The sequence below is a fragment of the Camellia sinensis genome, chromosome 5, assembly GCF_055761805.1.
Source record: "Camellia sinensis isolate YWXY chromosome 5, ASM5576180v1, whole genome shotgun sequence".
Taxonomy (NCBI): domain Eukaryota; kingdom Viridiplantae; phylum Streptophyta; class Magnoliopsida; order Ericales; family Theaceae; genus Camellia; species Camellia sinensis.
This window is the reverse complement of record NC_138965.1, coordinates 109,990,138-110,017,240: the sequence shown is the minus strand read 5'-3', so window position 1 is coordinate 110,017,240 and position 27,103 is coordinate 109,990,138. Positions and strand designations below refer to the sequence as shown.

General features: G+C 33.8%; 1 protein-coding gene across 5 annotated transcripts in view; it reads left to right on the top strand.

Moving 5' to 3' along the window:
- The window catches only part of LOC114263522 (uncharacterized), a 153,418-nt gene that overhangs the window by 11,576 nt on the left and 114,739 nt on the right, over positions 1-27,103 (top strand). For 3 of the 5 annotated variants that reach the window (XR_014329990.1, XM_082869526.1, XM_082869530.1), the window contains one exon: positions 13,857-14,742. The exons of 1 other annotated variant lie outside the window; for it this stretch is intronic. The gene's annotated coding sequence lies outside the window, so the exon portion shown is untranslated. Of the gene's footprint in view, positions 1-8,763; positions 8,825-13,856; positions 14,743-27,103 lie in introns of those variants that run through there. One more of the 5 variants, XR_014329991.1, reaches the window with a different exon arrangement.

The window sequence follows — 27,103 nt, the reverse complement described above, 5'->3', positions numbered from 1 at the left end:
GAAGTAGTGGATCAAATACTAGAGGATTGAACGCAATACAATCCTCTCATTGATCATCTCATTCATTTATTGCATTTTTTTAGGGACATTCTATGGTGAGTGCATCTCTCCCCACTTATTTTTGTCATTAATTTTACAAAATGTTAATTAATTTACTTTTTATTTTCTATCTTAGGGATATTAATTACTTTTTGTTTTCTATTATAAGGATATATTGCATGGGATGATATATTTTTGTCAAACACTAAAACATGTACATGGTGACATAACCATTTATGTCATTGATGGGAAGATGAAATTGGCTAACGTAGTCGATTTAACATTCAAACTATCTTTTGCTCATGATATCAACAGTTTTTGCAACATGGTGGAGTCCTTAACTATCTTATTTCAAACTTGAACAAAACAAATGAGTAAGTTTTGTGTTTGTCGCATATTTACCTATCCGTATTATTCTTGTTCGATTTTAATATGTGATGGACTTTTTTCTTTGCTTTTTGGTGTACAAATTGCTGAACTTTATTAATCATATTGTTTTATTGAGTGCACATGAAAGAGGCAACTATAGGCATTGGACATGGGCAGCACTACTATCTTATTTGAAAGATAAGATGTAATTGAATTATGAGATGAATGTAATATTCAATACAATGAAAAAGGGAGTTGGAAGATTGAGATTTGCTTGGATTGCAAAAGTCACATAGAATTCTTATTTCTCAATGTTGTATTTTGAGTCTCCATCCATCTACTTAGACGGATGGGGCCAGTCTCCTCATTTGTTGCCCTCTGCAGGTGGCTAGATGCCACAACCTACATCGACTCAGAAACAGCTTCTATAGAGCCAGATGGGCCAAGTGCAACCTCAATTTATCCATATGCAGCCTGCTTCACAGGGCTTGATGATGCCATCTCTATTGACTCAGCTACAACTTGCAAAGGACTTGTCAATGCTTCCGGTGGTCCATCCAAAATTTAAATACCATGAATCCCCAGTGAATTTTCTACAGTTCAGTATAAACGTGGGAGCACATACGAACTGTAGAACATCCATTGGGGATTCATGGTATTTAATTTTTGGTTAGGCCACCAGAACCAGTGACAGCTCCTTTGCAAGTTGTGGCTGAGTCAATAGAGGTGGCATCATCAAGCCATGTGAAGCAGGTTGCATATGGACAAATTGAGGTTGCACCTGGCCTATCTGGCTCTGTAGAAGTTGTTTCTGAGTCAGATGTAGGCTGTGGCATCTAGCCACGTGCAGAGGGCAACAACTGAGGAGACTGGCCTTGTCCCTCTAACTAGAGGATGGAGACTCAAAATACAACATTGAGAAATAAGATTCCTCTGTGACTTTTGCAATCCAAGCAAATCTTTATCTTCCTACTCCCTTTTTCATTGTATTGAATATTACATTCATCTCATAATTCAATCACATCTTATCTTTCAAATAAAATAGTGCCCCCATGTCCAATGCATATAGTTGCCTCTTTTTTGTGCACTCAATCAAACAATATGATTAATAGAATTGAGCAATTTGTACACCAAAAAAACAAAGAAAAAAGTCCATCACATATTAAAATCGAACAAGAATAATACAAATAGGTAAATATGCGACAACACAAAACTTACTCATTTGTTTTGCTCAAATTTCAAATAAGATAATGCAACTCAAATGGAAGCAAAAGTTTAAGACAGCCATGTTGCAAAATCGGTTGATAGCATGAGCAAAAGATGGTTTGAATGTTAAATCGATTACGTTAACCAATTTTATTTTCCCATTAATGACATAAATGGTTTTGTCACCATGTGTACGTTTTAGTGTTTGACAAAAATATATCATTCCGTGCAATATACCTTATAATAGAAAACAAAAAGTAATTAATATTCCTAAGATAGAAAATAAAAAGTAACTTAAATAACATTTTGCCAAATTAATAACAAAAATAAGTTGGGAGAGATGCACTCACCATAGAATGTCCCTAAAAGAAGGGGGTAAATGATTGAGATGATCTATGAGAGGATTGACCTCCCTAGCATTCTAAGCAGGTTGACCTCCCTACTATTTACTACTTCAGTAAATAGTAATAATTTTCTATCTACTAAGCAGGTTGACCTCCCTAGCATTCTAAGCAAACATGGAGGTCAGTGTGTCCCATTCCAAATTGATACCAATAACGGACATCCTTATTGTTTGGATGAAGATGATGAACAACCGGAATATTACCTTCCTCCAGTGTCCCTTTGTATAAATTTATGCTATTGGAAATATACACTCCTTCAGAAAACTCCAAATCAAATGTCCCATTGGGCTAGAGACTAGAGTTGTGTAAAAAAATCAGAAAAACCGAAGACCACTCTGATCCAGACCAAACTGCTCGGTTTGGTTTGGTTTTCTCACTACATAGTTTGGCTTGGTTCTTAAAATAGACAAACTGTACTTTATCGTTCAGTTTGTGGTTTTATAGTTACAAATCCGTTTGGAACCAAACTGGACCGTTTAAATATATATATATAATTTGTTAACTATAGTAAAAACACTCAAATATCTTACTAGTATTAAATATATATACCTAAGTTATATCTCTCTACTCTTACATGGGTAAATTACCGATAGGTCCTACTTGTGAAACTTGTTACTCATTAAATCCTATTGATAAATTTATTAGTCTCCTGTTTTTATAAATAAATTTACAATGATAAATTTATCAATCAGAATCTGTAAGTAAATAAATTTAGTTAATAGGGCTGAGTGGTAAGTTGTCCTTTTTACAACTGTTACTATATAGTTGTAGAACTAATTCTAAACATTCATCTAAACAATGTTTAGGTTGTGAACAATATTTTGTGATCCTATTATAAATGATAACAATATTTCTAAAAACCGTCGTTCCGAAGTGAACCGAATCGCGTTTTAGTGGTTTGGTCTGGATTGGTTCCAAGATTTTTATGGTTCAGTTTGGTTTCAAATTTCATGGAACCGTAAGTAATGGTTTGGTTCAGTCTAAACTGGTTTATTCCTACACCCAACCAATTCGAACCATGCTTACCCCTACTAGAGACAATAAATTAAATTAATAAAAAAACACAAAAATAATAAATAAGTTAGCATAGACATCTAGATAACAACATGAATAACTCTTTTTTGAAATGTTATAACAAAATAAATTGACCCATACAATAATTAACGGCAAATCAATATTTAAGCCTTGAGAAAATATATTTGCAAAGTTTTAATCCTATATTAGTTATATAAAACGCATAACACCAAAATTTGTACAAAAGAAACCACCTACAAATATTTCCCCAACATCAAAAAGCAAATTCATAAAATTACAATTCAAACTCAAATTAAACTGAAGTACACGTTTAAAATAAATAAGTAAAACAACGACATATGCAACACCCAAAAAATTTATTATGACTCTTGATTTTATGGGCTTGGCTAGAGTTGTAAGCTTATAGCCAATATTGTGGTCCAATACGCTTGAGGAGGTAGTGGATACAACTATCTCTGGGTTAGAAACCTGGGCACTGCGCAATTTAAAGAAGTAGTGGCCTCCGATGGTTGAGGATGAAGTTTTTTTCTGACACGCAGCTCAGGGGGATCTTGTGGCGTTATTAGGGTAGGACCTATTATGTACTTATTTACGGCTTGGACACGGTATGTGTTGGAGAGACCGGGTTTGTTGCCCCGTTGGCTGATTATTGAAGCCCGGTAGGCGGTTATTGATTTTGGACTATTTCTTTTATTTAATTGTCTTAGTCTGAGTTAATTAAATAAGATGGACTTATAAGATTAAGTAAGTTAATCTAAAAAAGTAAATTAATGAACATTTTGTAAAATTAATAACAAAAATAAGTGGGGAGAGATGCACTCACGATAGGATGCTCCTAAAAGAAGGGGTTAAACGATTGAGATGATCAACGAGATGATTGTGTTGTGTGCAATCCCCTAGCGTTTGATCAACCACTTCAGTAAATAGTAATAGTTTTCCATCTACTGCGCAGTTTGACTTGCCCAACATTCTAAGCAAATAGGGGTTATTGTGCTCCATTCCAAATTGATACCAATAACGGATATCCATATTGTTGGGATCAATGTGATAAAACAGCTGGAATATTACCATCCAGTGCCCCTTTGTATAAATTTTTGCTATTCAAAATATACATCCCTTCAGAAAACTCCAAATCAAATGTCCCACTAGGCTAGAGAAAATAAATTACATCTAAAAAAAACACAAAAATAATAAGTTACTAAGTTAGCATTAGGGGTGAGCAGCGGATATATCGATCCGCCAAAATCGACCGAACCAAACCGATCCGCCGCATTTTGGACGGATGCGTGATGACGAACGGACGGATGCGGATTGATTTTCTCCAATCCGCCAATTTGGCGGACGGATGGCGGATTTGAGGTTCCTTTAGCTACAACCGAACCGCCAAACCGCAAGCACTCCTAGTAATTTATAAAACTTTGTGTTTTTAATTTGTTTAAATATTCTATTTGTGTTTTCAATTAAAAAAGAGTTTAAATATTCTGTTGAAAAAAAGTTTTCAACTTGAATATATTTTTTGAATTGAAAAAAATAAACGTATTATTTATCTATATTTTTTTGTTTTTAAATCTAATTCTAAAAATAATAAATAGAAAATATGATATATGCTGGTTGGTGTTTGTTTTCAAAAAGATATATAGATATAACAATACAGAGACATACAATCTCTACGACTGCTCTATTCATGGTTTTGATGGTTTGAATCGTTTTTATATTTTAAGAACCATAGATTGTAATATTTTATATGGATGATGCATGCTGTGATTGTAATATGTGGATGAGGCATGCAGTGATTGTGATATTCTAAAGTTTCAAACTTTCTTTCTTTGGATGAGGCATGCAGTAATTGTAATATTTTTTTAAGTCACTAACTCTAATATTTTTATTTTTATTTTTTTTTTGAGGAAGTGCACAAGTTAAATTATGTTGAAAATTTATAAAATTTTAGACCGCCAAACCGATTTGCATGCATCCGCCAATCCGCTCAATCCACATCTGCCGGATTGACGGACGGATGCGGATTGATTTTCTCTAATCTGCCAATCTGGTGGACGGATGGCGGATTGGAGGTTTTGTGGCCGCAACCGACCCGCGCCCACCCCTGGTTAGCATAGACATCTAGATAACAACATGAATAACTCTTTTTTGAAATGTTAGAACAAAATAATTGATACATACAATAATTGACGACAAATCAATAGTTATGCCTTTGAGAAAACATATCTGCAAAGTTGTAATTCTATCTTAGTTGTATAAAAGGTGTAACACCAAAATTTATATAGAAAAACCACCTGCAATGCAAGTACTTCCCAACATCTAAAAGCAAATTCATAAAATTACAATTCTAACTCAAATTAAACTAAACTACACATTTAAAATAAATAAATAAAACAATGGGATATGCAACACCCAAAAAATTTATTACCTTGATTATTGAGGATTATACATTATTAGGTTTTTTACATTTGAGTCCCAAAAACATGTATATAGAAACAATGTGTAATAAAATAAAGATTTTTTCATAAAAATTGACTACTAGACTTGTCATTCAGAATTAGTTGTTTAACCCTTGGACTTCATGTGTGGGGAAACAACCAAAGTTATGCTACTTCGGTTTTGATTATTGTTCTCGTTGATGTTACAAAGATGCTACTAAGTAATACAATGAGATGTGCAACGTCCAAATTTTTGATTACCTTGATTATTGAGGATTATACATTATTAGATTTTTGACATTTGAGTCCCAAAAACATGTATATAGAAACAATGTGTAATAAAATAAAGATTTTTTCATAAAAACTGACTACTAGACTTGTAATTCAGAATTAGTTGTTAACCCTTGGACTTCATGAACGGATATGTGTGGGGAAACAACCAACGTTATGCTACTTTAGTTTTGAATATTGTTCTCGTTGATGTTACAAAGATGCTAGTAATATGAGGAATTTTTTCCCTTCTTTTTGTGGTTTGTTTAATGGAAGTGTGGTATGTTTTAAGCTAGGATTTGGCTTCTCTCAAGTTTTCATCTCTACTTGAGAGAGCATTTGGGCTTGGTAGACCTACCAAATCTAAAAGCTCTCTCAAGTTGAGATGGCCAACATGAGAGGAGCTCAACCCAATAAGCTATGGTACTCTTGCAAGTGCTTTCATAGTTTTCATAGCAATCCATATTAACTATATGATGTAGGACCAGAGTTTTAAAAGGCTTTCTTGAGGCTCGCCTCGATGCTCGCCTCGCCTTGAGGCTAAGGTAAAACGCATCAAGGCTTTGATTTTTAGGCATTACTCCCCAAAGGCTTGCGCATCATAGTTTGAGACATGCGCCTTAAGTGCGCTTTTTACGCTTTTTGCGCATAAGCATGTGAGGAGTATGCACATGCAGAAGTTGCCTTGGGCATTTGTTAAACTTAGTCTATTAGATTGTTTAAACATAAAAAATTAAAAATAATCCATTTTTACAACTATATTCTACAGGAAAAATTAAGTAAATAATCAATCAAGAAAAACACAGTTAATGGTCAAGTGAGAAGCTCAATCACTGAAGTTAAGAATATCGATTTCTCTTTCAGTGAAGGAAAACTTCCTTCTATGCAGTAAAATGTTCAACGCATTAAAGCGAAAAGTATTTATATTTAATTTTTTTTTTAACTATTTAAAAATATTTAATTTATTCAGTAAATATTAAAATTTGAAATTTGAAATGCTTACGCCTCAACGCCTTGAGGCTTAAGCCTTGCCTCATGAGAGGTAAAACGCCTTAAAGTACGCATTCGCCTTTAAAAACTTTGTGTAGGACAAGTAGGGATTACTTTCCTACAAGTAGTGTGCCCGGGTTAAGTATACTGGTAGTAGCAACAATAGACTTATAGGGTTGGATTTGGTGGAAGTTTTTACTAAAGTATTTAAAAAATAGGAGTTTAATGGTTTGTAAAATGGTAGGGTTTTGGGAACGAAAATATAAGTGTTTAGGTTCTATTGAGTGGCTGTTCTGAGCATTGTGAATAGTGAGATGAACAGTAATGTGAATAGTAACTTTGCTGGATTGAAGAAGAGAGAGTGAGAGCGAGAGAAAGAGGTGCTTCACCCTCACAAGGCATATTAACTCTTCTCCTCAATCATTGAGATTACACGTATTTATAGGTTAAAGACTCCCAATTTTTTAAGGAGTATAACTCAGATTTAGCAACTACTAATATTCTAGACCAACTATGGTTTCCAATTCTACTTCAATCATAATAGGAAACTTTAATGACTTCTAATTCTACTTCAATTTTAAAATAGGAAACTTGGACTTTTGACCACTAAGGTTATTTTAGACATAATAAAACCCATATATAATGACTCATTTAATAACTTGACCCAAAACAATAAAATCCATAGGTGACCCCTATTGTCCATGTCCAAGAATTATTAGAATTACCATTATACCCTTAATTACTAAAACCTACTATAATGACATGCAGACTCAAAATTATTCTAAATGTTTAATTTTTGATACCCTAAATGTGCTTCGTGTGAAATTCTAGATTTGCTCTTTTTCTTCTTTACATGATCTTCATCACTATAATTAGTACCATTACGATGCAGATTCAGTACATATGCTGCAGTTTTCATTATGTGGTCTTACTGACTATAGTGCCAAAAATTGACCTATATATATACTTATGATAGGTCTCAGCTGTGTCACTGAATCACTGGCTCAGTATTTTCGAGTTTTAACCATTGCTTGCTTTTATTTGCACAAATATATTTTAAGATTACATTATATAAGCTCTATGAAATTCATTTGGCTTGTGCGGGGCACCTGTGCAGCAGCAGTTCACCATGGCATCATGAATATGTTGGTTCGGGCAAGTAAAATAAACAGAATCATGACAAGAATATGCAAAACATTTTCAAACATTATTCAAAACCAGAATTGTTACCATGTTAGAAAATACTCCTTACATGCAGTGCAGCTTATCTAGATCAATCTCGAAATTCAAATCCTTAAACAAAAAGTAACCATAATTAAAAGATGCATCACTGCAATCACATTAAAAAAAATATCAACCTATTGCAATTGACACTTGATCCCAGAAAGACAAATAATGTATGCAGTCTTAGAAGTAAGAAATATATAGTTAGGCAGAAATTAAATACTGCAGAGAACAGTTCGAAGTTCTCTTATTAAAATGTCAATGCTCTAAAAGCTGTATAAAGGATCTTTAGCAATTCAGTGGTCTATTTTCCAATATTAACAATGTTTCTGTTGAATTGTTGGGGCTTGAATTAAACATATAAGCTATGAAGCATAGATACAATCTTAAAATAATAGTGTACATGCGTAGTTGTCAAATTAGGATATGAATCGTGTATCGTCTTTGTATTTTTTTGAATTATGTATCGTAATATTTTTAACATCTTTAACAGTAGATACAAAAATAAATATAATGATGGAACAAACAAATATCTTGTGAGCACAAAGCATAAAACAGTGTCTAATCCTTAAAATTGTAAAGCAATAGCATCGCCAATGGTTGTCTAGCTATATGGATAGTTATTGTTATTTTGGCAATGAACAGTGTCTAAATGTTATATTATAGCACAATCAAATTTCTCTCCATGGATGGTTCCTCTGCATTTTTTAGCACGATCAATTTTCTCTCCATCATTTCACTTGCTATGTTTTTACCAACCATCATTATTTAACCACTTTTGTTTGAATCAGTTTTCAAAGGTAAATGATGTATATGACTATGTGACGGCATTCCCAGGATGCTTGCTCATTCAACTTGACATAATGTATGTCACTCTTGATTTAAAAGATTCAACAGTCATTGTACATAGGAGGCCTGAGTTTAGCTGATAAAAAAATGAAATGTGTTTGTCAGGGAGCTCTGTCTTGTGTGTACCTTAAATTGACATTTGGTCCTGCCTTCATTGGTCACATCATTACAGACTGACAGTATCTTTACTTTCTTCACTTCCCAATTGCACCTGGAGCATGATTAATAATACCATGTAGTTCTCCTTTTCACACTCTAATTAATTTAATAGGTCTGTATTCAAGTATTATGTTATTGAACTATTCTATATGGCACTAAAATGCTGGTAGCTTGTGTCAAACTCACACACACACAATTGTTTTATGAGTTCTAAACACTGTTTAATTTATGCAGTAGAATCTATGTATTTCATACATGGAGGTCGAGGTTTATTTGACTAAAATTTAGAACGTGCAAACTCAGGCACATACTCTTTAGTGAAGACATTTGCACCATCATGATATGTATGCATGCTTTTTTTATTTGATGGTCCGAATCAATTAGGTCAAAATGATTTAATTTACTTTTAGCTATAGGTCAAACCTATCAATACACTTCAGGTAGAATTTGATCTAGATACTGATATTCAGGCCTCGTTTGGGAAGTGGCTATTTTAGTAGGCTATTTTAGTTTTTGGTTATATTAGTAGGCTAAAATTTTTGTGTTTGGGAAGATGATTGGATTTTTTTGTGGTTGGATGTGATGTTTGTGAGAGAAAAAGTGAAATGATTATGGGTTTGATATGATATTTTGTCTTATTAGCTATTTTAGCCTATTTTGTCTTTTTGTGATTTTTAGCCTAAACTAGGCTATTTTTTTTCTTCCCAAACACCCCCTCAGTAACCAGTAGTTGTATGAAAACATGAGACCTGTTTCTGAGTTCAATAATCATGTAGATTATGAGATTGAATGCAACTTATATTTATTCTCTGTGGCTAAATATTTTAAATTATGGAAACATTCCTTAGGAATAAAACGTGACCTTTTGGTCCATTTTTATTGGTACAAACTTTTTACTTGAATTTATATCTTGTTTTTAGCTTCAGTACTAATTAAAATTTCATTTCTTTGAATTTTATTGACAGTGAGTTGTAGTCCTATGACATAAGTTATTGTCTTGTGTGTGTTTCTCTGGGTCATGATTTGCAACCAAAGATATTCTTTAATACTTGTTTGGATATTAGTAGCAAACATACTTGTTATATGGTTTATTGTCATGGTCCCATTAGGCCTTTTGGCTCAAAGCTCTAGTCTAAATCTACACTCAAATCCTACAATTTGTGTAAACTCTCTGTTTCTTTTACCCGAATTAGATGCATGAGGGAGATTCAATTTCTTGTAGGAAAGGGAGTGGGGGAGTCATTTTTGCTTGGGAGTTTATTTAGATTTTGGTATTTTTTGTATGGGGTTTTCTAAGAATATGGTTCATAACTATTCATCAAGTATTGGTAGATCAATTTGATATGGAAATTTTTTAATTTTATGTCTTTACTATTTTATTTTATTTTAAATTATAGTTTATTAGGAGTCTTATTAGTATATTTGGTTTCCCATTTTATTAGCAATTCTTATTTCCTTTTTAATATTGGGTTTTTTAGCATACAACTAAGAAGCTTCGGTAATTGTATTGGACGAAGTTGATTAATAGATTTGTGTGATTTGGGTCATGGCCCTTCAATTTTTCCTATCCCTTTTCTCCCTCTCCGTTCTACATCAATTGGTCATTGTGATTTATATTAAAAATAAATAAAAAATTATTAACAGAGCCAAAGGTGAATAAAAAGGTAAAGTCTAATTACTAGTGTGATATGCATTGAATTGAGATACGAGACCAAGTTGTACGATGTATAAACATTTCACATAATTCAAGTCAACAACAATGCGACCAAAGATCAACATAGCAGGGCCTGATTGGAATTTTTTTCTTATTTTTTATATTTGTAGTGAAATGTCATTTATCTGTTGCTATAAACAATTTTCATTTTTATTCCTATATCTTGTGAGTTGGGTTTTTATGAATGTATATTTGTCTCTTTGACCAATTTGTAAGTTTGTTAGAGATAAATTTTCACCGTATTGGTTATATAATAATGGTATAATATAGTTCTTTATTGTTGTAATATATTTATATATAATATACAAAAATGCTTACTTTTTTAAAAATCTGTATTCGTGTTTGTTAATGTATCTTTCAATACACGAGATGATATGCTACACAATATCGAAGTAATACAACGATACACGATACTTAAACACAATTCACTGTAACTTCTGAAAACATGTTTGCAATTTTGAGATGACAAAAACATCCTTATTAATATAAGCTACAGTTTTGAGATGACAAAAACAGTCTGCTGGTCAAAATCAATTTTTTATGTTAGTAATATCCTTTATTCTTCATATTAAAAGCCTCACTAGATGTTAGTGCACTTTTAATCGTCTATACCATTTTATATTTCAATATTCATTTGATTTTCTATATAAAGTTTTTGTTATTCAGAACATAAATTATCAACATAAGGGGTTTACTGGCCAGGTTGGTTTTGTTGCCTTAAATTGACATTCTATGAAACACGGACACCTCTCCGGAGGTCATATACAGCCTACAACTGTCTGACACGTGTCGGACACGTGTCGGACATGCTAGAAAGAGTTGGGACACGTTGGTACACACTATGGACATGCTGGGACACTATAGGGACACGTTGAGGACTATTTTTTATTTGTTTTTAAATTTAATTGTTTTTATTAAAATAACCTACCTAAGGTTGATAAATTTGAAAAAAATTAAATATTTAACTTAAAATACATTATTAAATATTTATAAATATGACATATAATAAATATATAAAATTATTTGTTTTGCATGTGTCTCTAATGTATCGTGCTCTGTATTTTTTGAAAATTTACGTGTCCACGTGTCTATATCGTGTCACGTGTTCGTGTCTGTGTCCGTACTTTTTAGTTGACATTGCTTATGTCTTTCATTGACACTTGGGCACTAGCTAGCAAATTTTTTAGTTGTTTCCATATCAAGACCACTCCAAACCAAAATAATTAAGTTTTTTTCTACTTTTGTTAGGAATATACCATTGTAACCAAGAAATTTTATCTTATTACCTTTTCTGCCATTTTGTGTTTCGTTGTTTGGGGTTCTTTGTTATTTGGGGTAGTGTTACTTGCTTATATTTCCATGCTTAGAAAGAACTTTTTTTTTCGTTTTGTAATTAAAATCATGGGTACCGTTATTAATGAAAATTCATGAAAAAGGCTATTTTGGGAAAAAAAAAATGGTAAGATGATAAAACCCATCCTCTGTTTCACACGGCTGAAGCCAACATAGTGCACTAAACTATCTAACGAAAAGAAATCGTACTTCGCTAGTCATACCAGCCGATCAGACCTCACTTTCCCTTCTCATTTGCTTCTCCCTCAATTCTCAATCCTCATGAAGATCCAAGGGATTTGAGAACAATTTGACAAATAGTGAAACAAGGAGGAAGAAGGGTTGGTTGTGTAGCAAAGCACTGACAATTAGAGTTCGAAATCACTGAACCCTAGATCTAGAATAAGACGAGGGATTCGAGTTGTTTCTTCTAACAAACATGCATTTTCTTTTATTCCAAGATGCAAACAGATGCACTGGCTTCTGATTATGATTATTCTTGTCATTAATTTGTTTTACCTTTGCTAATTTTATCTTTAAATGACTTGCTTGAGTTTTATTGATTCGAGTAGTTCCTTGTAAATGACATCCTGAATTTCATTGCTTTTGGGAGGTTCGATTTTGATTAGTTTGTAGTAAATTTGTAATTTTTCTTCTTTCCTCGATTCGAGTTTTTCTTTCTAACAAACATGTATTTTCTTGCACTTGTTGCTTGCTGTGATTACAGTTGTCATTAGTTTGTTTTCCCTTTGCTAATCTTCTTGTTGAATAAATTTTATTGCTTTCAAGAGGTGCAATTTTCGATTAGTCTGTAGTAAGTTTAGATTGTTTCTTTTCTTCTCTCTCCCCTACTATTTGATGCAATGAAATTGTCAAATTAAAGCTTTGGAAAATAAACTAATGACCTTGAACCTATGTTACATGGACTCTTCAAATTAAATCAAATACCCGTGTCGGATACCCGACACTCGGACAAGGGTATGGGATATGTGTCGGATACTTTTCAACGGATACTTCTTATATAATTGTATATAACACTATTATTATATGTATATATTGTTATATAATTGCTATAAATGTCATTTTGACACTATAAGTTAAATATAATACCATTTTATCTCACATATTAGATTAAAAATATAAAAATATGACATTTTTTTGCCGAGTCCGCGCATCCTTAAATTTATGATTTAATGAGTCCGACCTCTAGATACATACCCGCACCCAACACCCGTACCCGAGTCCATGTAACATAGCCTTGAACTAGGAAAAACTTCACAAAGTTTCAAAATTATTTTTGTTAACTTTCTTATCTTTCCAATAAACATATCTCACTCTAAGTTGATGAAGATATTATAATTTGAAACTGTAGAAAATGGGGTACCACCTTGCTATTCTAAAATGCAGATTAAGGGTTGTTTTGGCAATAGGCTATTTTAGTAACTTTTTCGCTGAAATATGAGGTGAAAAAAATTAGTATGCTTGGGATGATTTTTTGGATTTTTACAAAAAATAAAAATAAAAATAAAAATAGAGAAGAAATGGAATCTTTCACTTTTTGGTATAGTTTTTTGGCTTTTTTTGTTTTTGTAGTGAATTTTTAGCTTTTTGACTATTTTTTGAAATTCCCAAACTTAGGGCATGAATGTTTATAAAGTTTATCCAAACAAATGAAACATAAAAGAAAAAAATTACAATAAGTAGACACTAAATTTTACTATTTTGGTTAGTTGGTTTAAGATTTTTTATTTGTATGTTTTTCTTTCCCTTCTGTATTTCATTTTTGCTCATCATTTTCAAAATTTTACAGTATTCTCTACATTTTTGTAGGATTGCTTCTAAAATGAAAAAATTGAAGAAACTGAAGAATGACATTCCATTTCTTCCCGGGAAATCTTTTTTCAGATTCTTATTTTCCTCCGTGCGGAGTTTCTGCATAACTGTGGGAGATGTGTGCAGGGCTTGGTCAAAAATTATATCTAACTCTTCTTTTATCAAAGCACACCTCCTTCAAACAAAAGGTGGTTTGTTCATTCAGAAGTTTGGTATGCCATATAATTCTGGTTACCTTGAGCTTAATGAGGGAGACTTCAAAATGAAACACTTAGATTGTTCTGGACAAATGGTCTCTAGTTGTGGGGGTTTATCACTGTTTTGTAGCGCACATCCTAAAAGATTTCTTTATGTTGCGTATCATGTGACAATGCAGTATAAAAGCTTACCTTTTTCAATTGTGGAGAAGTCCCCTCTTGTCATATTGCTTTCATTTCTTGCACTGGGGAGTAGGTGTTATGCCATTGTGTAAACTCGAGTGGAGAACATAGGTGGCTTGTATTGTCTGTGGGTAATAACATATCATGGAGAAAACTTGAGACTTCGCTAAAAGGAAATGATCTTGATCCTGGGATTGTAACTTCAGTCTCTGTTGGAGGGGTTATTTATTGGTCCCAAAGGAGCATAAATATTTTTGCTATTGACCTTTGTGATGAAACTTCTCACTCCATTCAAGTTCCAACTGGATTTGCTGGGAGTTTTTATTGGCTCCTTGAGCTGAGAAATAGTATATCTTGTGTTGTGAACCGTCTGGAAGAGGTTTATGTATGCATATTGAAGGACTTGCGTTGCAATGAATGGGTTAAACTTTACAAGTTCAAAGATGTAATAGATGGACAAAATTTTTTTATGATACTTCTGCACCTGTTGGCTGGTTGGATCATGGCCTGTCCTTGGTCTTCATTGTTGAGATGACTAGTCTTCAAAGTAAGAAGTTGGTTGTGGTTTACAATGTGAAAATAGGAGAGGCAAGCCCCTCCATTGATCGGCTTTGATTGGCTACAAAAACACACCAATAGCCTTGTTTCACCGCAAGTGTTTGCTTGAGATATTCTATAAATGACAAAAGGTTAAAGAATTATTAAAAAAGTAAAAAAGTTGACACTATTCGGGTGGAAAAAATAAGTTAACTAGGCATAGGCAAAGGTTTATAGGCATAGGCATAGATTCACTTAGACATCACATATATCACTCCCAAACAATAAATAAATTATAAAAAAAAAAATGAACAAACTTTTCAAAATATATCCAGGGCAGACCACGGCTGGAAAATAAAAATAAATTTTGTCAGTATGTAGACCTAGTGCAGATCATGGTTGCCAAGTGATCATATTAATGTCAGTATGCACAACGGTAAAAAAATAATTTTGTTATTTTATATAATATTTTAATATATATTTTTTTCTAAAAAGTTATAAAGTTATTTCAAATAATTATTTTTTTTTTCTTTATTTTTTTATTCAAAAAGTTAAAAAGTACATTTATATAGGTGATTCTAATAATTGCTAAATATGTGTTCAAAACTATTCTTTGATTATTGGCTATCAAATCATTTTGCCTTGTATTTATTAATTCTATGAGTCAAGAATTCTATTTAGAGTTTATTTTCTTGTATCTATGTGGTATTCCTAAGGCTGTTTAAAAATCTGTTTAAATCAGTAATCCGAACCGAACCAGACCGAATCGTACGGTTTGGTTCGGTTTTATTAATTATTGGTTCGGTTTCGGATTAAGAAATATGAGAATTGTAAAAACGGTTCGGTTAATGGATTTTATGAAAAAATCGCGGTTCGAACCGAACCGAACCGAACCGAATTTTAAAATATATATATATATATATAATATCAAGTTTTATTTTTATTAATTGGTTTTTTACAATTTTAATGATATTAGGATGGTGTAGATATGTAATATTAAGTAATGCCTTAATATTATTAGTTTTTATCATGAGCTAAATGTAATTAGTTTGAGTAATTATTTTGTTAATATTAACAATTTATTTTTATAAATAGAAATTTTTGGAATCGTAAACCAAACCGAAACTGAACCGTTTTTTCGGTTTGGTTCTGGTCCGGTTTTATAAGTGTAACGGTCTGGTCTGGTTCTCAAAATCATAGAACTGTTAGGATCAGTTCGGTTCTTGAATATTCTCATAACCGAACCAATCTGGACTGTATATACCCCTAAGTATTCCACTTACTAGGTGTAGTGTAGAATGAGCAAGAGGCTGCATTTTTATTATATATTTTTTATTATTATTTCATAATTATGTAAAGCGTATTTTGGGCAGAAGGGATGGGTAAGTATGGCAATTTCTTGCCTAATCTGAGTGGTGTCATTATTATTATTTGATGGCCAAGACCCAATCGCCCTTTGGATTTGCAAACTCATGATAAATGCGATCACTTGCTAGCCTCGACACTAGCGATGTAAGAAAATTAAAAAAATCGACCAAATCGATTGAATTGAATCAAATTAATTATATTTGGTCTGTTTTTTTAACAAGAATTGGTCTATGCTGTTTTTAAATATGATTTTTTTTAATTTTTCGGTTCGGTATCGGTTTAAGCACCATGTGTACCGATTTAAACCGAAACCGACCGCTTCAACATATATTGTATTTATAATATATATATATATATATATATATAAAATTTAATAATATGATGATATTAATAAGTATAATAAGTTATTAACCTTAATTAATTAACCTTATCATCTTTATAACCTAAGTTTGTAAACTCAGATTATATATAATCTTAACTCTAACTTATTATTCTTGAAACCTTAGTATTTTTAAACTTTTTGTTGTTTTTATTTTTGTTAATTTAGGAATTAAAAAGTACGTAATAAATGGATGGATTGAGATATGTTTGAAATGATAGACAAATAACTAATTTAATGTTTTCACATAGATTAATGATTATATTTAAAAGTGGCTCAAGTTTAAAAAATCCTAAACCAATTAAACCACACCAAACCAAACATTTTCAATCGGTTCGGTTCGGTGTGGTTTGATGGGAGAAGCGGTCTGTATCGGTGTTCAAAATAATAAAGTCGACATTATAGGTTCGGTGTAATTTTTTACCTAAATATCAACCATACCGAACCAATTACATCCCTACTTGACACTACCCAATTTTTATTTAAATAAATGTAGAAATTTATTCAAAGTGTTTAAGGTTTTACATATTGAATGCAATGAAATTAGAGGAAAAAAAAGAGAGTTGTTATTCCTATTCCCACTTATTATAAATACAATCTAAAATTTGGCTTTACTGTTTAAATTTATACATGACACGAATCTCAATGCATATTAGAATATACATTTTAGAGTGTATTTATAGAAAAGTGGTGAAAAAAATTGCAAATGTTATTGTTTATGAAGCATAGGTACTTCAAATAGGGTAGCATATCCGTATTGTATCCTTCTTAGATACTTGCAGATATATATCAGATACTTTTTAATTAAATTTTCATTAATTTTGGAGTATCAAATACTTAATTTTGAAGTATCGTATATTTCAAGTCACATATTACTTGTTTTACGAAATTAAAATTGTAACATTTCTTGCATAATATTATAATATAATATAATTGTAAGGATACATATAAAAATATTTTTCTAATACTTTGTTTAATTCTTTGATAAGAAGAATATAATGAATTAGATAATAAAAATTGTCAAATTGATGTATCTTAATTGTTTCATGCATGTCCCTTATAACTACATAGAAATTAAGGATTATTAAGAGAATATAATAATATTAAATAAATAAGCAAGTAAACTTGAATACAAGATTTTTTTACTAGTGCCAAAGGAAAAAGCAGACGGATAAGTTGTAAATTGTTCTATTATTGTAATACAAATATATTAGACTTGATATTAAAATGAAATATTTGTAAGACCTATTGAAAATGTAAAAAGTAAACAAGCTTACTATCTTAAATTAATAGCTAATTCTTAAATGTTGGTATTTTGCGTTATAAAATTACATTGTGGTTTCTTAACATTCTTTAGTTTATGTGTAACTCACTTTTAATAATTTCAATATCTATATTTCGTATCCTAATTGTATTCGTATCCTATTTTAGTTTTGTCGTATCGTCGTATCTATATCGTATCATATCATATTCGTATCTTGTATCCATATTCATACTTCTTAGGTTATTGTCATTGATTCCACCTCTTCCCAACTTTTGTTTGTTTTAGAAATTATATGTAATTTGACCAATTTGAATTACTTTTGTCGATGTTAACGAAAATATATAAAATTACAATGTATTATGTGAAACTTGATTTTGATAGGTTGTGTAGAACTTACATATGACATAATGACATTGATGATGTAATGCCCCAAATTTCTAGCCCAAATAATAATACAACAATCATGACTCTTTCAAGGAAAACTGAATATAAATCTCCAAACTTACATTACATGATACAATAGTTCTTCATGCAACAATACATTAATTCAACAACAAGTAAATAAATAAATAAATACCCCCAATGGTTTACAAGTTTGAGCCTGGTTACACAAAACGGTTATTCAAACCCACACATATACAACCATTGGCTTACACACAGAGTCACAGCAAAATGAGAGTCTCATACTCTTAACACACATTTTCTCTCATTTAGTTAGGCAGCATCACCATATTTTTTCCTGCACAAAAATCCCGTGGGGTGAGCATAAAACCTAGTAGGAAATCCTTAACAAAGTATATGCATTTTATACAAGTCTCAAGAGATGAAATGCACATGCCATGCTATGCTCTTTTGAAAGAAAATCATATCTTCATCTTTGAAAACCCTCATGCTCAATGATGTCATGCAGTTTCAATTCTTCAAAACTTAACAGTTCATTTGAAGAGCGATAAATACGACTCTGGTAATCCCTAAGTCGATGTCTGCAAGTAGACTATACAAATACTACCAATTTGTCATTTTTACCAGCATTGACTGGAAGGCTCGACACCTATTCAATTTCATCTACACCACCTGTCAAGACTTACCCCAAAACTAATTCATGGAAACTTGTTTCTCAACATTCTTTTCTCAATGCAAGTTTTCAAACAAACTTTCAAAGTTTAATGTAATCAAATGAATTGATATGCCAATAACACAAGATGAATATAAATATTTTTATTCCAATTCATCATCCAAGGAATAACACAATTCCCTCTTCTCAAGTATCCTCAATAATTAGTCATTTCAAGACTATTTCAATGTTTTGAACAATAATTTTTAAAATAAACAACAATTCTCATATTTCCTGAAATTCATCATTTATATAAATATAAATAAGAAAATTTTCAAACATCCATTTATTTTGACACACAAAATAAATATAACAATATTATTCATGGATTTTCAGTCTCTTTTAAAAATATCCCCAAATTCTAGGTTTTCTCACCAAAACTATACAACTCAAATCTTTTGAAAGAAAACTTTCCAAAATCATCTTTTCTTCAATCAATGAAGATCAAAACTCGTAAGATCATTTTAAAAGAACAAGAGACAAACCCATTTTCAAAATCGCTTAACTTCTTGAATCAACAATCAATTTTCAAAGCTATCGAATGATGATTTCGAAAATCATATAGATCTTGCAAAAACATATATATAACTCTAAGAAAATCCCTACCTCAAGTTTTGAAGAAGAAATGAGATGAAACCCCCAAAATCAACGGTGTCGAAACTCGATCTTCATCGCATACAACGAAGCCCTCGAGAAGTTAACTAACTTTGATGAAGAATCTATGGCAGAACTCTAATGGATATTGAGAAATTAAGGTTTTGATCCAATTTGACGTTGGGAAAAGTAGAGAGAAGGGAGATGAAATGTTTTTAGAGAGAGAGAGATATACAAAAGTGATCTGAAATATCAGATTCACGAACTGATATAACATGGTCTGCTCGAGCGTAGAAAAGCTCCGCTCGAGCGTCAAATACACTTTCGCAATACTTTTGCAAACAGGTCAAACTTCTAAACCCAAACATTCTCCGCTCGAGCGCATAAACGGTTGCTCGAGTGGACAAGCAACTTCGAATGCATTTTGTATTTTTGCTTCGAGGGCACTGCCCCTCGACCCCGCCAGGGCGTTGCCCCTTGGACCCCTACGAGTTGACCGGGCATCTCGATCCCCACCAGGGCGCCGCCCCCTGGACTCCCGTGAGCTGACCGGGCAGCTCGATCCCCGACATACTCAGCGACGTGGCAAAACTGGGATCGCTACAACCTTCCCCTCTTAAAGAATTTCATCCCCGAAATTTCAAATCAAACTACCCAAACAAAGGGTTTCGAGCGATCAAAACCACGCTATTTCATTTTCAAATCACAATATTAACTCTCAACCAAATTCTACCATTTCCACCACGGTTATCCTATTAACAACAACCTTCTAAATATACATAAACATGAAATTTCCCAAAAAGTAATGACAACTCTAAACAATCTTATGCTTAAAATAGCAATGCACATATCAACATGTGGTTAACAACTTTAAATACGTTTCCCTCAACACTAGGGAATATTACAAAGAAAAGTAACTTAAGAATTTTCAAATAAATCCGGATACGTTTCCCACGTTGCTTCTTCAATCCCATGGTGTCTCCACAACACCTTTAGCAACGGTATAGTTTTGCCCCGTAGCACTTGCTCCCGGGTATCTAATATTTGAACCGGTTATTTTTCGTAAGAGGCATCCTCATCTACCTCCAAGTCAACCCAATGAAGAACATGAGAAGAGTCAGGTTCATACTTCCTAAGCATAGATACATAAAATACATTGTGAACTCCCGAAAGTTGTGGCGGTAAAGCTAACCGGTATGCCACTTCCCTAATTCGCTCTAAGATCTCAAAAGGCCTAATGAACCTTGGAGATAATTTACCACTCTTACCAAATCTCATTAAACCCCGCCTTAGTGAGATTTTTAGAAAAACATGGTCACCAACTTCAAAAGATAAAGGTCGTCTACTCTTATCGGCATAGCTCTTTTGTCGGCTTTGGGCCGTATCTAACTTCTTCCGAATGAGAATAACTTTCTCGGTCGCGTCTCTAACAATTTGCGGACCCAGTAACGGTGCATCACCCATTTTGGCCCAACAAACCGGTGATCTACAAGGTCGGCCATACAAGGCCTCAAATGGTGCCATCCCAATGCTAGCTTGGTAACTATTGTTGTAAGTAAACTCAATCAATGGTAACTGCCTTTCCCAGGGCCCCTTAAAATCAAGGACACAAGCTCTAGGTATGTCCTCCAAAATTTGAATGGTACGTTCCGACTGTCAATCGGTTTGAGGATGATAAGCGGTGCTAAGAGTCAACTTAGTTCCCAACGCCTCTTGAAGGCTTTTTCATAACCAGGCAGTAAAACAAGGATCCCTATCCGACACAATAGTCACAAGGACTCTATGAAGTCGAATTATCTCTCTAATGCACAACTCTGCCAAGCGTTCAACTGAGTCGTTGGTGCACATCGGAATGAAATGGGTAGACTTAGTTAACCTATCAACAATCACCCAAACGGCGTCATTGCCTCGTTGTGTTCTAGGAAGCCCAACTACAAAATCCATGGTAACACGCTCCCATTTCCACTCGGCTATCGGTAAGGGTTGTAACAAACCCGCTAGTCTTTGGTGTTCGGCTTTCACTTGTTGACAAGTAAGGCACTTCGATGCAAATAAAGCGACATCCCGTTTCATACCCCTCCACCAAAACTGACGACTAAGATCATGATACATTTTAGTGCCTCCTGGGTATACCGCATGGCGTAAATGATGGAACTCCCGAAGTACTTCCTCTCTACAAGATTCTGGTACAAACAAACGGTCTAGGTTACATACACTCAGATCCGAGTGAACGTTCAAACCTTTCTCTTCCTTTCCATTGGAAATCTTAACACGGATTGATTCCACATCACGGTCTCCTCGTTGTGCCTCTATGACCTTACTAACCAAGGTAGGTTGAGCATTCAAAGTAAACAAGGTAGCACTCTCTCCGGACTCACCCAAGTGCAAATCAAACTTGCCAATAACATCTAGCATATCCCATTCCCGAATGGCCACACTTGCCAAACTACTCACAGATTTTCGACTCAAGGCATCGGCCGCCACATTGGCCTTCCCTGGATGATATTGTAACTCAAAGTCATAATCCTCCATAAATTCCATCCACCTCCGTTGTAAATTCAAGTCTTTTTGAGAAAACAAATACGTTAGACTCTTATGATTGGAGAAAACCTTAAACTTCTCACTATACAAGTAATGCCTCCAAATTTTCAAGGCAAAAATCACCGCCGCTAATTATAAATCATGGGTGGGGTAATTCTTCTCGTGAGTTTTCAATTGTCGTGATCCGTAGGCTACAACTTTTCCCTCTTGCATCAAGACACAACCAAGTCCATCCCCGGACGCATCACAATAGACAGTGTAATTCAAACCCCTTTCCGGAATTATCAAAACCGATGTGGTAGTCAATTTAGTCTTAAGCTCTTGGAATGACTTTTCACACGCCTCACTCCACACAAATTTGATACCCTTTCTAGTCAACCTAGTCAAAGGTGCAGCTAGTCTAGAGAAGTCCTTTACAAAACGTTGGTAATACCCTGCTAATCCCAAGAAACTCCGGATTTCAAAAACATTCTTGGGTTGTTCCCAATCTTGTACGACATCTATCTTTGAGGAGTCCACAGTCACTTCCTCTCTAGACACTATATGCCCCAAAAACTTCACCTCTGTTAACCAAAACTCGCATTTTTCAAATTTGGCATACAATTTGTGCTCACTAAGTAAACCCAGCACTACCCGCAAGTGAGTCTCGTGTTCCTCTTTAGAGGTTGAATAAGTCAAGATGTTGTCCATAAAGACGACCACAAAACGGTCCAAGTATTCCTGAAAAATTCTGTTAATCAAATCCATAAAGAAAGCCGGTGCATTGGTCAACCCAAAAAGCATTACAAGGAATTCATAATGGCCATAATGAGTACGAAAGGCCGTCTTCTGAATGTCCTTCTCCCGGACTCTCAACTGATGGTACCCGGACCTCAAATCTATTTTTGAGAAGCAACGAGACCCTCTAAGTTGGTCAAACAAATTATCTAATTCTGGGTAGAGGATACTTGTTCTTAACTGTAACTCTATTCAACTTGCAGTAATCAATACACAACTGCAATGACCCGTCCTTCTTCTTTGCAAAGAGAGCTAGCGCTCCCCAAGGCGATGTACTAGGGCGAATGAAGGCCTTGTATAAAAGTTCTTGGAGTTGAATCTTCAACTCATGCAATTCGGCGAGTGCAAATCTATACGGTGACATGGAAATCAGTGCCGTGCTAAGCACTAATTCAACAGAGAACTCGATCTCCCGATGAGGTGGTAAACTAATAAGATCTTTTGGAAAGACATCCGGGTATTTACAAACTACCCTTGGTAACTCAACACGAGCCCCGTCACTCTCACTATCCAAGAGAGTTGCAAGAAGGCCACTAAGCTTGCTCCTACTACGAGGGTCAACAACTGGCGACAAGGCTCTATCAACTCGGTTCCCCAGAAAATAGAAACGATCACCACTCGAAGTGCACATTGTAACTCTCTGACGGTAACAATCAATCACAGCTTGATAAGAACACAATCAGTCCATACCTAAAATGACATCAAAATTCGACATATCTAGCAACACAAAAGCAAACGAAAATTGACGCCTGACAACTTCTATTTCACAATTACGACAATCCCAGTCTAAATCAACTATACCCCCAATAGGTGACTCTACTCTGAGTGGAGGCACTAACCGTGCTACCTCCAACCCCAATGCAGAAACAAATGCAGTAGATATAAATGAATGAGACGCATCCGTGTTTATCAATACATTAGCCAAAGAATTACACACAACAAAAATACCTCTCACAACTGAGGATTCTAGCAACTGCTCTGGCACGGTAACAGCATACATGCGCCCTTGTGGTCCCTGATTGACTTGCTCCCCTCTTGGAGCATAAGTTTGTTATACTGACTGAGTCGAAGCGGCTCCCTGATTAACTCACAAAGCTTGGACTGATTGAGCCTGCTGGTGGCTTTAAGTCTGCCTCGACCCAGATGCACCAGATGCGCCTTCTAACTGTGGGCAAGTTCTCTTCATATGCCTCAGCTGACCACACTGATAACAATTAAACCTTTGACCTTTATTCTGAGACTGAGATTGACTTTGAGATCGGTTAGGTGGTGGTAACATTAACTGCCCTCCTCCCTTCTGTGGCCATGAGAAGGCTTTGTGACTTGGTTGACCACACTTGAAACACGAGAAGCTACTCGATGCATTTTTTCCCAGACCCGCACTAGGCAAAGGAAAAGTGGATCTAGACTGTTGTGGTTGGGACTGAAATGGATAGGTGTTCCTGCTCTTCTTGTTCTGCTTATAGTCTCCTCGAGACTCTTGGCCCCTAAACCTTCAACTTCGAAGCCTCTCTTCCTCGGCTTGTATGGAAATTTCTACGTGTGTCGCCGTCTTCACAAGACAGTCATATTCCCGAATCATATTTCCGACAAGCTTGAACATAATTTTTGTTTTCAATTTCTTTTCAAATTCAATGTTGTTAGACTTATTTATTTTAATGATTTATTTAATTATGTTTTAATTTATTTGAAAAAGAAAAATAGAATCAAAATTTATTTTGATGATTTATTTGAAAGAGAAAAATATAATCAAAATTTATTTTGTCCCATTATTTCTCACCTAAACCTTTATCCTAAATGTTGTTAGAAAGTATTTAATATTTGAGTAAATCAGGAGTTCAAACAGCCCAAAACAGAGGTTCAAACATCCCAAAAACAGAGGTTCAAACAGCCTAGCACAATAGCAGGCCAAAAGGTTCAAGTGGACGATATTCAAATTAGTAATGATGGAGTGGAAGATATTCAAATGAATACAACGGCTATAAACGGTTATAAATTCAAATGAATACAACGGCTATAAACGGCTACAAGTTTCATTATATATTCCAAAGCCTCCACTGTAAACAAGTTACAAAAAAAAACTAAAAAATATTCTTTGATCTATAATCACTCACATCTATTCTCTGAAAAATTCTTTGAGAAGTGTTCTTTAATTTTTGTTTACATCCTCTTTCAGAAATTATACACTGAAACGTATAGCTTTTAGCCTATCTTTCCTGTGTGAGGTTTACAGAAAAACCAGAGCTTCATTTTGTATATCCATCTGGGAGAGATATTTATTGTAAGCTTCCTTTGAAAGCAAAAATACCATTTCATCTTGTAAAAATGTTGCAAACATTGTGTTCTTGAAATCTTGAGAGTAATTGTGAATCACCTAAGATTTGCAAGGGTTTGGGCTTATGAAGTCTGTGTAAAATCTATGGAGGATTGCTCCATGTTTATGAGGTTACTAGCATCTCTGTGAAGCTAGAAGATAGTGAAAAATCTCAAGTGAAGCTTGAGGAGTGGATGTAGGCTTGATTGAAGCCGAACCACTACAAATCTGTTTGTCTTCTCTTCCCTAATCTCTTTACTTTCTTACTACTGCTATAGCTATCTAATATTCATGTGTTAATCATTTGCTTAACCATGTATGTTAGTTATGCTTCATTGGTTTTTTGCTTGATCATTTACTGCTAAATTCATCATTGTGCTTGTTAATAATTTGTTGTACTAGTAGTTAATTTTATTCGGGTATTATTAATTTTAATTTGTAGAAACCTAATTCACCCACGTCTTAGGTTTCTTTTTGGGTAACAATTAGTATCAGAGCTTGGGGCTCTTGTTTAGATTTAACAATCTTAAGTTTTTGATCCATAGCAACCATGTATTCTACTTACTCTGCTGTAGGACAAGCTAGCAATAGGCCACTTCTCTTTGATGGTAGTAATTACATTCATTGAAAAGAAAAAATGACTTTGTATCTTCAAGCTACCAATTATATTTTGTGGCTCATTATCACTAAATGTCCTAAAATCCCTTCCAAGGTAGTAGACCATATCAGTGTGCCTAAACTTGAGGATGAATTTGATGAGCGTGATTATAAACTCCTTCAAGCTAATGCTAAAGCCAAGCTTATTTTTGTGTGTGGACTAGATGCAAATGAGTACAATAGAGTTTCTTGATGTATTACTGCTAAAGATATTTGGGATAAACTTGAAATCACCTATGAAGGAACTAGCCAAATAAAAGAGTCTCGGATTGACATGATTATTCATGATTATGAACTCTTTACTATGGAATCATTTGAATCTATTTTTGAGATATTTTATAAATTTACCAATATTATTAATGCTCTAAAATCTTTTGGTAAATCTTATACTAATGGTGAGCTTGTGAGAAAAATACTTAGGTCTTTGCCAAATGAATGGGAAGCTAAGGTTACAGCTATCCAAGAAGCAAAAGACCTAACAAATTAGGCATTAAAGAACTCATAGGCTCACTCATGGCTCATGAACTTTCAATGATGGATGGCAGCAAAAAAGAAGCCATTTGGGGAGAAAATGATGGATTAACCAACTTGTGTCTCATGGCTTTTAGAGAAGAAGAATTCACTCAAGATGAGGTAATTTCTAATTATGTAGAACTTGAAAGTGCTTTCAATGAATTACATGACATATTTAGAAACGTTTGTGTTGAGAATTCTAAATTAAAGAAATTAGTTACTTCTCTTTCAAATGATGTGGATGTTTTAAAAATGGAAAATGCTACTTTAAAAAATGACTTTACGTCTATTGCCAATGAGAAAAACATTTTGAAAAACAATGTTGAGGATTTAAACAAAACTCTTGAAAATTTTGTGAAAGGAAAAGAAAACCTCAACAAGCTTCTTGGAAATAAAAGATGTGTTTTTGACAAAGTAGGCATTGGTTTTGATCCTCCTAAACCTTTTATGAGATTTAATGTTCTTGAGACTAATCCTCATGGACCCAAGAAAGTATGGGTACCAAGAAAGAAATCAAGATATTTTGTAGGTGGAATCTCAAAGAACACCGAGGACTTCGAGAGGAAATGCACAACAAGAGTGTTCAATCTAAAGAGCAAAATCAGCTCCTACAAGAAGAAGAATGATGAAATGAAAATCACCAAGATGAATAATAGAGGTAATGTATGGGTGAAGATTCCAAAGAGGTAAATGAAGGTATAACTCCTAACACACCTTTAAGCTTAAAGTTCTATATTCTTTAAGGTGTGATTTGTGTACAATAGGTTGTGTCTAATCATTGCTTCCATGTAACCTAATTGTACTAA